Below are 8,974 nucleotides of genomic sequence, written 5' to 3' on the forward strand. Positions count from 1 at the left end.
AATTCCCCCTCTTGCCTAGACAAGAAGAAGGGTCGTCCCCTCTCTACCATGCACAAAAATGGATACGATGGATAAAGGGATCAATAGATATTTGAGCTTCATTTTGGGAGTTTGCTTTTGTTTTTCCCCAATTTCTTGTGGCATATAACATTTGAGAACACTTTCTTGCCATTTCTTTTTGATTTTTGGCATTTCAACACTTGACAACTTTCAACTTTTTGCATTTTTCTTTTGAACATTTTCAAAGTCACCTCATATGTAGTGAGGGTGGCTTATATTTGAAGCATAGGAGTTCTATTTTTGCTCCTCTTTTCATTTGATGCATTTTGCAAACTTTCTTTCACTTTTCATTTCATTGAACTCAAATTGATTTCTTTTTGTGCCCATTCCCTTTGATGACAAAAATGTGGTAGAACATGGATGATGGATGGATGCATGGTTTCAAGGGTCACCTTGGAATAAACGGTAGCCAAGGAGTTATCACACCACAAGGTACTCTTGACTAGGCCTTAATCCATGGGTCAAAGGATACTAGCATGACACATCCTAGGGTCTTTTACAAGTATTCTAACAAGCAAAGTTTTAAGAAGAAAAAGCATCTACTAGGGCCTATATACACTTGTCAAGCTTCCCAAGTAAACGGTTTCACAAAATATTTTCTAACATGCAACTACATGCCATGATGCAACTAACATATAAACATCCTAATGCAAATGATTCTACCAACTAATATGACATATAAACTAAATGCAAGTCCTAAGTTCACATCGTTATACCGCATCAATCAAAATAAAGCCACATAGGCATTAACATAAAGAGGAAAAAGGAGATTGGAAAGATCATACCATGCGGTCTTCATGATCCTCATATCTCGGATGTGGCGTAGTCAATCAATGAGAACAAGGATAGAACAAACACAATATATACAATAATATATACATGACTACACTACAAACGAAATGAACTTGTTTTTGGATTTTCAAATTTTTCAAATTTTTATGGTTTTTCGAAATTTTTTGATTTTTTTGGATTTTTGAATAAAAGTTAAGTTAGAATTCCCCATCCCCACACTAATATAGGCATTATCCTCAATGGCCAAAATGATGGGAAATTATGCAAACATGATGCATGAATTCTATATTAAATGCAAGCTATACTAATCTATACTACATGATGCATGAGTTTTTGTTTATGACGGAGAGCGTAATTTAGATTGCCTCCCGTTGCGTATGCATGTACTTCCCTAAACCGAGATAGACATTATTTATAATGTCCTAAAGTTGGGGGTAGTTCATGCACACAAGATGCAATGCATGAAACTAAATTTGTCATTTTGGATTTTCAAAAGTGGGAACAATAAAATAAGAACACCTCAATGGGGCCGAGGTGTTAGTCCTCTATGTTGCTAGGACTCTCCAACCATGATCAAGATAAAAAAATAAAACAAAGAAAGAAGTAGACAAACCTCAAGAGGGTAGGAGCCTCCAAAGCTTGCTAGTCTTCCACCATATCATCATTGTCATCATCTTCCTCAATAGAAGTGGACTCATCACCACTTCCCTCTTCACTTCCTTGCTCACTTCCTTCATCATATTCTTCTTCATCTTCATTATCCTCTTCCTCTTCATTTACCTCTTCATCAATGCCTTCATCAACAACCTCATCACCGACAACCTCATCGTCACCCGGTATCTCACCCCTAGATGCACTTGGAAAGAAGACTTCCCTATCCGCCCAACTAGGCAAAGGACATGAAGGATCAAGTAGTCCTTGCCTAGCTAAATGAAGGAGGGGTGGATATTGGGCTAAGTATGCATCTTCCCGATCCTTATAAGCTTGTTTGTGCATCTCTTGCATAAGTAGAGTCATGTAGTCATTGCTTGCTTTAACACCTTCGGGTTTGAACTCTTGATACTTGAATGGATAGGGTGGTGTGACAATGGAGGAGGAGGGCATTTCAATTTCACCCCTTTGTTGACGGATGATGTATTCGGCTTCTTTTGAGAGGGGAAGAAGGTAGTTGGTCCGATGGACACTCAAACATCATATCTTGGAAGGCAAAGTAAAAGATCTAGCATCATTGGTGAGCCACCCATATTTGGTGTCAAGAGGGTTATGAGTGACCCACTTGTACTTGTTAATCATGGCATCCATGTCAATGAGATGACCCCCTTTTTTCGCCACATATATGCCATCCTTGTTGAAATTCGGATCAAAGTACTTAGCCAAAAGAGTGACTAGACCTCCATTTACAATAAAAACGGTGCCTTGCTTTCCACAATCAACATTTAGCCATATTTCCACCAAAAGCCTTAGAGAATTTTAAGGCTTGGTGAATTCTCTTCCAATATTTAAGGCCGACTCAAGAAGAACACAATCGAGCTTGGTAAAGTGGTTAGTGTCTTTTCTTGCAATGATAGTGATGTGAATACGGTACGGTGTCTTTAACGAAAAATTCTACGGGAAAATTACCGTATCACGGATTGCAAAAAAATAAAAAACAAACAGTGGGAATAAGCTTGAGGCTCACGGTCAAGCATAGGAAAGAGGGAGAAGAAGATTAATGCATCATCATTTAATCCCATTTTTAGTTATTTGTATTTGTTTCTAGTATTTTGTTATAGTATGTTTTTCCCATAAAAATTAAATAAGCTTGTAGAAAAACTAGGATAGATTAATTAGCATTTTTAATTAAGGGTCCAAAACACCACCAAAACCCCCTTGGGTGTGCCGTGTGGTGTAGGCTATATATAGCCTCTTTGGTGTAATTTTTTTGATATGTTGTTTTGATAAAAATTGAGTTAAATCTCTAAAATCTTGTCTCGGTTATTTGTGTCATTACACAAGTGCTTTGGCTTAAGAGGTCGAAACGAGTATTTCGAAACTTGCTTAAACGAGGGACGTGATCCTTAGTTTGAGTCGAGTTATTCGACGAGTATCGGATAATTCAACCATTGGCGTGGTTATAGGTCTAACCGCGACAAATATCCCTTTCTTTTCCCTCATTTTCGAAAAGGCTAAAAAAATACAAAATTCAAAATGTCGAGTCAAAATCACGAGTCTTCCGCTTCCGCTAAATTCACATCAAAAGTGGTATCAGAGCTTCGGCTCTCGGATATCTTGAGCATAGAAGATCCTGTGGAATAAGATTCCGTCTTCAACCAACCATCTCTCGACCTTTCACTACCACCTATCTTCGACACGTACAACGACGAGGACGGACTTCGTTGGTCGGAGCTCCAACACGGGTTAGTAGACCAACATGATGATTGGTGCGAATCAGGCCCCAACAACCGCGACAATGTTGGTTTAATTAACCCAACCCATGATGGTTTCATGCCCACTTCACGCGTCAAACAAGGCTGCCAAGGAGGTTGGCTAACCCCTAGTATCGATCTTGGTGACGAGCAGTCCATGCCGGATCAACTCACGGCAGAACCAGGCCGCAACCCAGAGGCACTGGCAGGCCACGGTCCTGCACCACCCAACCATCCCACCATCGACATGGCCGCCCAAAAAGACGGGTTCCCTTTGCCGCCCAATAACGAGACTTGCCAAGGTGGATGGCTCACGACGCAAAAGGAGAAACCGTCCGAGATTGCAAGCATGTATCGATTTGAAGCGAAGGGTCAAGGAGGCCTTAAGTTCGTCCTTAGACGAGTTCGGACTAATGACCCACCAAAGATGGGCGGGACTCAAGGGGCCATGGAAAGGAGAGTCGAGGGGGAGACCGATTGGATTGGATTGAATCCTTATGCTAGAAGGGGCAGGGGCAAGACGATAGCACCGTGGACAAGGATAAGGGAGTCGGTTGGAAGAAACAAAATTGAGTCGAGCGACGAAGGCAGCACGGCCGCGTCAAGGGTCGTAGATAAGGCGTTACAGCCACGACTTCCTAGGCGTTTTAAGAATGTAAACCACAAAAGGAAGCGACGAAGAATTGGGAACCATAAAGAATCGGGTCGATTCTTCTAAAAGAAGGAGGAATTGATGTGAATACGGTACGGTGTCTTTAACGAAAAATTCTACGGGAAAATTACCGTATCACGGATTGCAAAAAAATAAAATAAAAACAGTGGGAATAAGCTTGAGGCTCACGGTCAATCATGGGAAAGAGGGAGAAGAAGATTAATGCATCATCATTTAATCCCATTTTTAGTTATTTGTATTTGTTTCTAGTATTTTGTTATAGTATGTTTTTCCCATAAAAATTAAATAAGCTTGTAGAAAAACTAGGATAGATTAATTAGCATTTTTAATTAAGGGTCCAAAACCCCCTTGGGTGTGTCGTGTGGTGTAGGCTATATATAGCCTCTTTGGTGTAATTTTTTTGATATGTTGTTTTGATAAAAATTGAGTTAAATCTCTAAAATCTTGTCTCGGTTATTTGTGTCGTTACACAAGTGCTTTGGCTTAAGAGGTCGAAACGAGTATTTCGAACCTTGCTTAAACGAGGGACGTGATCCTTAGTTTGAGTCGAGTTATTCGACGAGTATCGGATAATTCAACCATTGGCGTGGTTATAGGTCTAACCGCGACAAATATCCCTTTCTTTTCCCTCATTTTCGAAAAGGCTAAAAAAATACAAAATTCAAAATGTCGAGTCAAAATCACGAGTCTTCCGCTTCCGCTAAATTCACATCAGATAGTATTCCCGATGACCTTGTGCCACACTCTAATCCCCGGATGGTGGACTAATAGAGCGCGACTAGCATGATAGTTCTCAAATTTTCTCCCGGAAATCGCGTCCCAAAGAGGAGCGGGGTCATATTTTTCGGGTTTCTTGTAATAACTAGGTGAATCACTAAGACCCAATGCTTTACCCAATTCATCAAAGGTGATGCGCCTACTCACATTGGCAAGGCGGAACTCGATGTTTTCTCTAGTCTCTACCTTAGTTACTTTCAAAGAACTCAAGAATTCCAAGGTAAGGGAGGGATATGTCAATTCTCTTGTAGCAAACAATTTTCCCAACCCCATGGCTTCAAAGAAGGCTTTTGTTTGTTCAAGGACACCCAATTTGTTCAAGGCATCTTCACATATGAATTTGGTGGGTAGAAAGGATTTCCTAGCATACTTGGCAAATGTATCCCTATGGGAGTTAGAAATGAAAATTACCTCCGGATAGTTTGATAATTGAGCAATTTCCAGAGTTGTTGATGTTGTTGCTTCCAAGGGAGGAATTTGTTGTTGTTGAACTTCCAAGTTTGAACTAGCTACCACCATAGCCAATGAGGCTTTCTTTGCTTGAAGACATTGTTGTCTTGTTGAGAGTGCATTTGCCTTAGGTGCCTTTGTTGATCCTTTTGTTCTTGCCATTGATGAAAATACCAAGAAAAGAGTGAAAATCTTCAATTTCCAAGTATACCCAAATCGATTTTAAGATGAAAGGCTTTTCCTTTGTAATTTCAAAAATCGACTCAAAGGTTGAAGATTTTGGTGCTTGGTTTGATTTTTGTTGGAAGAGGAGTGATTAATTGTTGTTAAAAGGAAGTTTGGATTTGATTTTGTTGAATTTGGTTGACGAAATCTTGTTTTGGTGATGGAGAGGATGAGGGTTTTGAGTTTTGGGGTTTATGGATAGTGTTTTGAATGAATGAATGAAGAAATGAATGTGGGATGGGGTATTTAAAATACCCGAAAATTTATGAACTGCAGGGGAAGACGGGCGTCTTTCCTTCGGGACGCTCGGATTCTGCCTATTTTTGGTTCAGGATTCTCGCCTAAAGACGGGCGTCTTTCAGCAAACACGCTTGGATTCTTTGATTGCAGGACGAGCGTCTTCCTTTGAAGACAGGCGGATTCTGAGACAGCAAGCTTTCTTGTTTTTCACAGGCAAAAAGACGGGCGTCTTCCTGCAAAGACGGGTGGATTTCTGAAGACGAGCGTCTTCTCTACCAGGACGCTCGGATTCTTCGACAGTCCCAAAATTTCAAATTTTCAGTTTAAAGTGGACGGGCGGATTCTGGTAAAGACGCTCGGATTTCCTGAAGACGAGCGGATTCCCTTGAAGACGCTCGGATTCTCCCTGTTTTACCCGGATTCAGTTCCATCCGTGCACTTGCATATCCCTTGTCATTTTTCATTCTTCAAATACCGTGTTCCTCATTGTAAGGGCACTACTAAGGCATGAATAGCCTAGGCAATTGCTATCCTCACACTAAGCTAAAGCACTGCACATCAATTAAATCATTAGTCCCTCCCTCACTTCTCTCAAAAATGATAATTATCTTGATCAAAGCATAAAAATTCAAAAATGACAAAAAAATGCAATGTAAGAATTAAAATGCAAGTTAGGGAGTTAGAAATATTTACAAATGGTGGTTTAGTGAGGACTCCACCAAACTCTCATCCTTAGTGAGATGTCATGGGGGCATGTCCAAGGTGTTGTTGATGTTGCTCAACACCTTGAAGAAGTAGTCAAAAGCTTGTTCATTATCATGATAAAGATCTTCAATAGACCTTTGCCCTTGTTGTGCTTCATGTTGGTCTTTATCGATAGCATTACCAATATAGGGATTGAAAATCCCTTCAAACTCATCGTCCCAAAGACCACAAACTTCATCTACTTGATCAATAAAGATCTCTTGAGTTGATAGAGACAACTCTCCCACTTTCTTGTCTTGGCCAATGAGGCCATCCTCTTCATTGCTTGACTTTGGTGAGCTTTTCAAGCTCTCTTTGTTACAATTCACTTGCTCTTTGAATGGAGCATCTTCAACTTTCTTCTTCCATTGGAATTCCGACTTCTTCCTATCATCCTTCCGGATATAATGATCAACCATAAAATATGGTTCATGCAAACGGGGAGCTCTCATGGTCTTGTCAAGATTGAAAGTTATGCTCTCATCTCTCACTTCTAGAGTGAGCTCTCCATGCTTCACATCAATCACCGCACCCGCGGTGTGTAAGAAAGGTCTTCCTAGAATGATTGGAATGTTTGAATCTTCTTCCATGTCAACAATGACAAAGTCCACCGGGATGAAAAATTTCCCAACTCTTACGGGAACATCTTCCCATATCCCTAATGTTGTCTTCGTCGATCTATCGGCCATTTGGAGTGTGATATTGGTGCATTTAACCTCTCCCATCCCTAACCTTTTACTCACTGAGTACGGCATAACACTCACACTAGCCCCTAGATCACATAAGGCTTTGTTGATCGTGGTGTCGCCAATGGTACACGATATTGAGAAGCTTCCCGGATCTTTGAGTTTTGGAGATGAACTCCCTTGAAGGATTGCACTACTCACCTTAGTAAAAGCGATAGTCTCAAGCTTCCGGATCGACTTCTTATTTGTGAGGATATCTTTCATGTATTTTGCATAGGTCGGCACGTGATTGATTAATTCCGTGAAAGGAATCGAGACTTCCAAATTCTTCACAATTTCCATAAATTTTCCAAGTTGGTCATCAAATTTGGGCTTGGCTTGACGACTCGGAAAAGGAAGTCTAATCACAATGGGCTCCTTCTCCTTGACCTTGTCTTCATTTTTCTTTGAAATTTCTTCTTTTGATGGTTCTCCATCTTTGGAGTTTTGCACAATTTCTTCTTTGTCACTAACTTCCACAACTTCATCCTCAACTTGCTTCTTTGGTGCTTCATACCTTGTACCACTCCTCAAGTGAATGGCACTAACCGTTTCATGTCTTGGGGGATTACTTTGAGGTGGTAATTGCCCCTTTTGTCTTTGTGAGCTTGAAGATGCTAGTTGAGTCAATTGGGTTTCCAACATTTTGGTGTGAGCTAGGATGTTGTTGATGGTTATTTCCTTTGCTTGACTATCCTTTTGCATTTGAGTGAAAAACTCTTATTGATTCTTTTGCATTTGGAGGACCGCTTTTTGAACATCAAAACCTTGGTCATTTTGTTGATTGTATGGAGTTTGATTTTGGTAACCTTGGTTTTGGTTGTAAAAGGGTCTTTGATTTTGGTTTCTCATGGGAGGTGGGGTGTATGTTGGTTGAGGATTTTGAACATTTTGGCTTTTGTATGAGAGATTTGGATGGAATTTAGTGTTTTCATTGTAATAGTTTGAATAAGGGGTACCACTCTTGTATGCTTGGAAAGCATTCACTTGTTCATTTGTTCCCCTACATTCACTTTGGTCATGTCCCAAAGTTCCACAATTCTCACATATCCCACTTGGGATTGATGAAGATGCCGTCATGGCATTAACATGATGCTTTGGTGATTTTGAGGCTTCTTCAAGTCTAGCCCTAGCTTTTTCAAACTTCAAATTGATGGTATCAATGTGAGCACTAAGTTGAGCACCCAATTGAGTAATGGAGTCCACTTCATGCTTTCCTCCTCTAGTAGCCTTGCGAGGTCTATTATATTGTGAGTTATGGACCGCCATTTCCTCAATTTTGTTCCAAGTTTGATTGTCATCAACTTCGGCGAACATTCCATTTGATCCCATGTTGAGAATGTTCCTTGAATCTTCATAAAGACCGTTTCAAAATTGTCGTACCAAGAACCACTCGCTAAGTCCATGATGAGGATATGAGTGACAAATTCCCTTGAATCGCTCCCAAGCTTCATACAAGGATTCTTCATCTCTTTGCTTAAAGCCCGTAATTTGAGCTCTTAGCATGTTAGTCTTTTCCGGTGGATAGAACTTTTTGTAGAAAGCTAGAGCCAACTTCTTCCAAGAATCAATTCCGAGAGTAGCCTTATCAAGGCCTTTCAACCATTGTTTCGCGGTGCCAATTAGAGAAAAGGGAAATAAGACCCATCGAATTTGGTCTTGAGTTACACCGGTTTGAGAAATCGCATCACAATAGTCACAAAAAGTCTCCATATGAGAGTGAGGGTTTTCACTTGGCATCCCCCCAAATTGGCTTCTTTCGACTAATTGTATAAATGCGGATTTGGCAATAAAATTTCCGGTTAAGTGTTGTGGTGTGGGAGTACCATTGGGTAGGTTATCCTCGGTGGGTACGGAATATGATGAAAACTTAGGCATTGTCG

General features: G+C 40.5%; 1 non-coding gene across 1 annotated transcript; it reads left to right on the top strand.

The window, feature by feature from the left end:
• Window positions 1-8,490: 8,490 nt before the first annotated feature.
• LOC141625092 (small nucleolar RNA R71) lies at window positions 8,491-8,597 on the top strand. The gene has a single exon (XR_012534888.1). It is a non-coding gene; the product is annotated as a small nucleolar RNA R71 (small nucleolar RNA).
• The last annotated feature ends 377 nt before the right edge of the window (window positions 8,598-8,974 follow it).

Source organism: Silene latifolia, chromosome X, assembly GCF_048544455.1.
Source record: "Silene latifolia isolate original U9 population chromosome X, ASM4854445v1, whole genome shotgun sequence".
NCBI classification, from domain to species: domain Eukaryota; kingdom Viridiplantae; phylum Streptophyta; class Magnoliopsida; order Caryophyllales; family Caryophyllaceae; genus Silene; species Silene latifolia.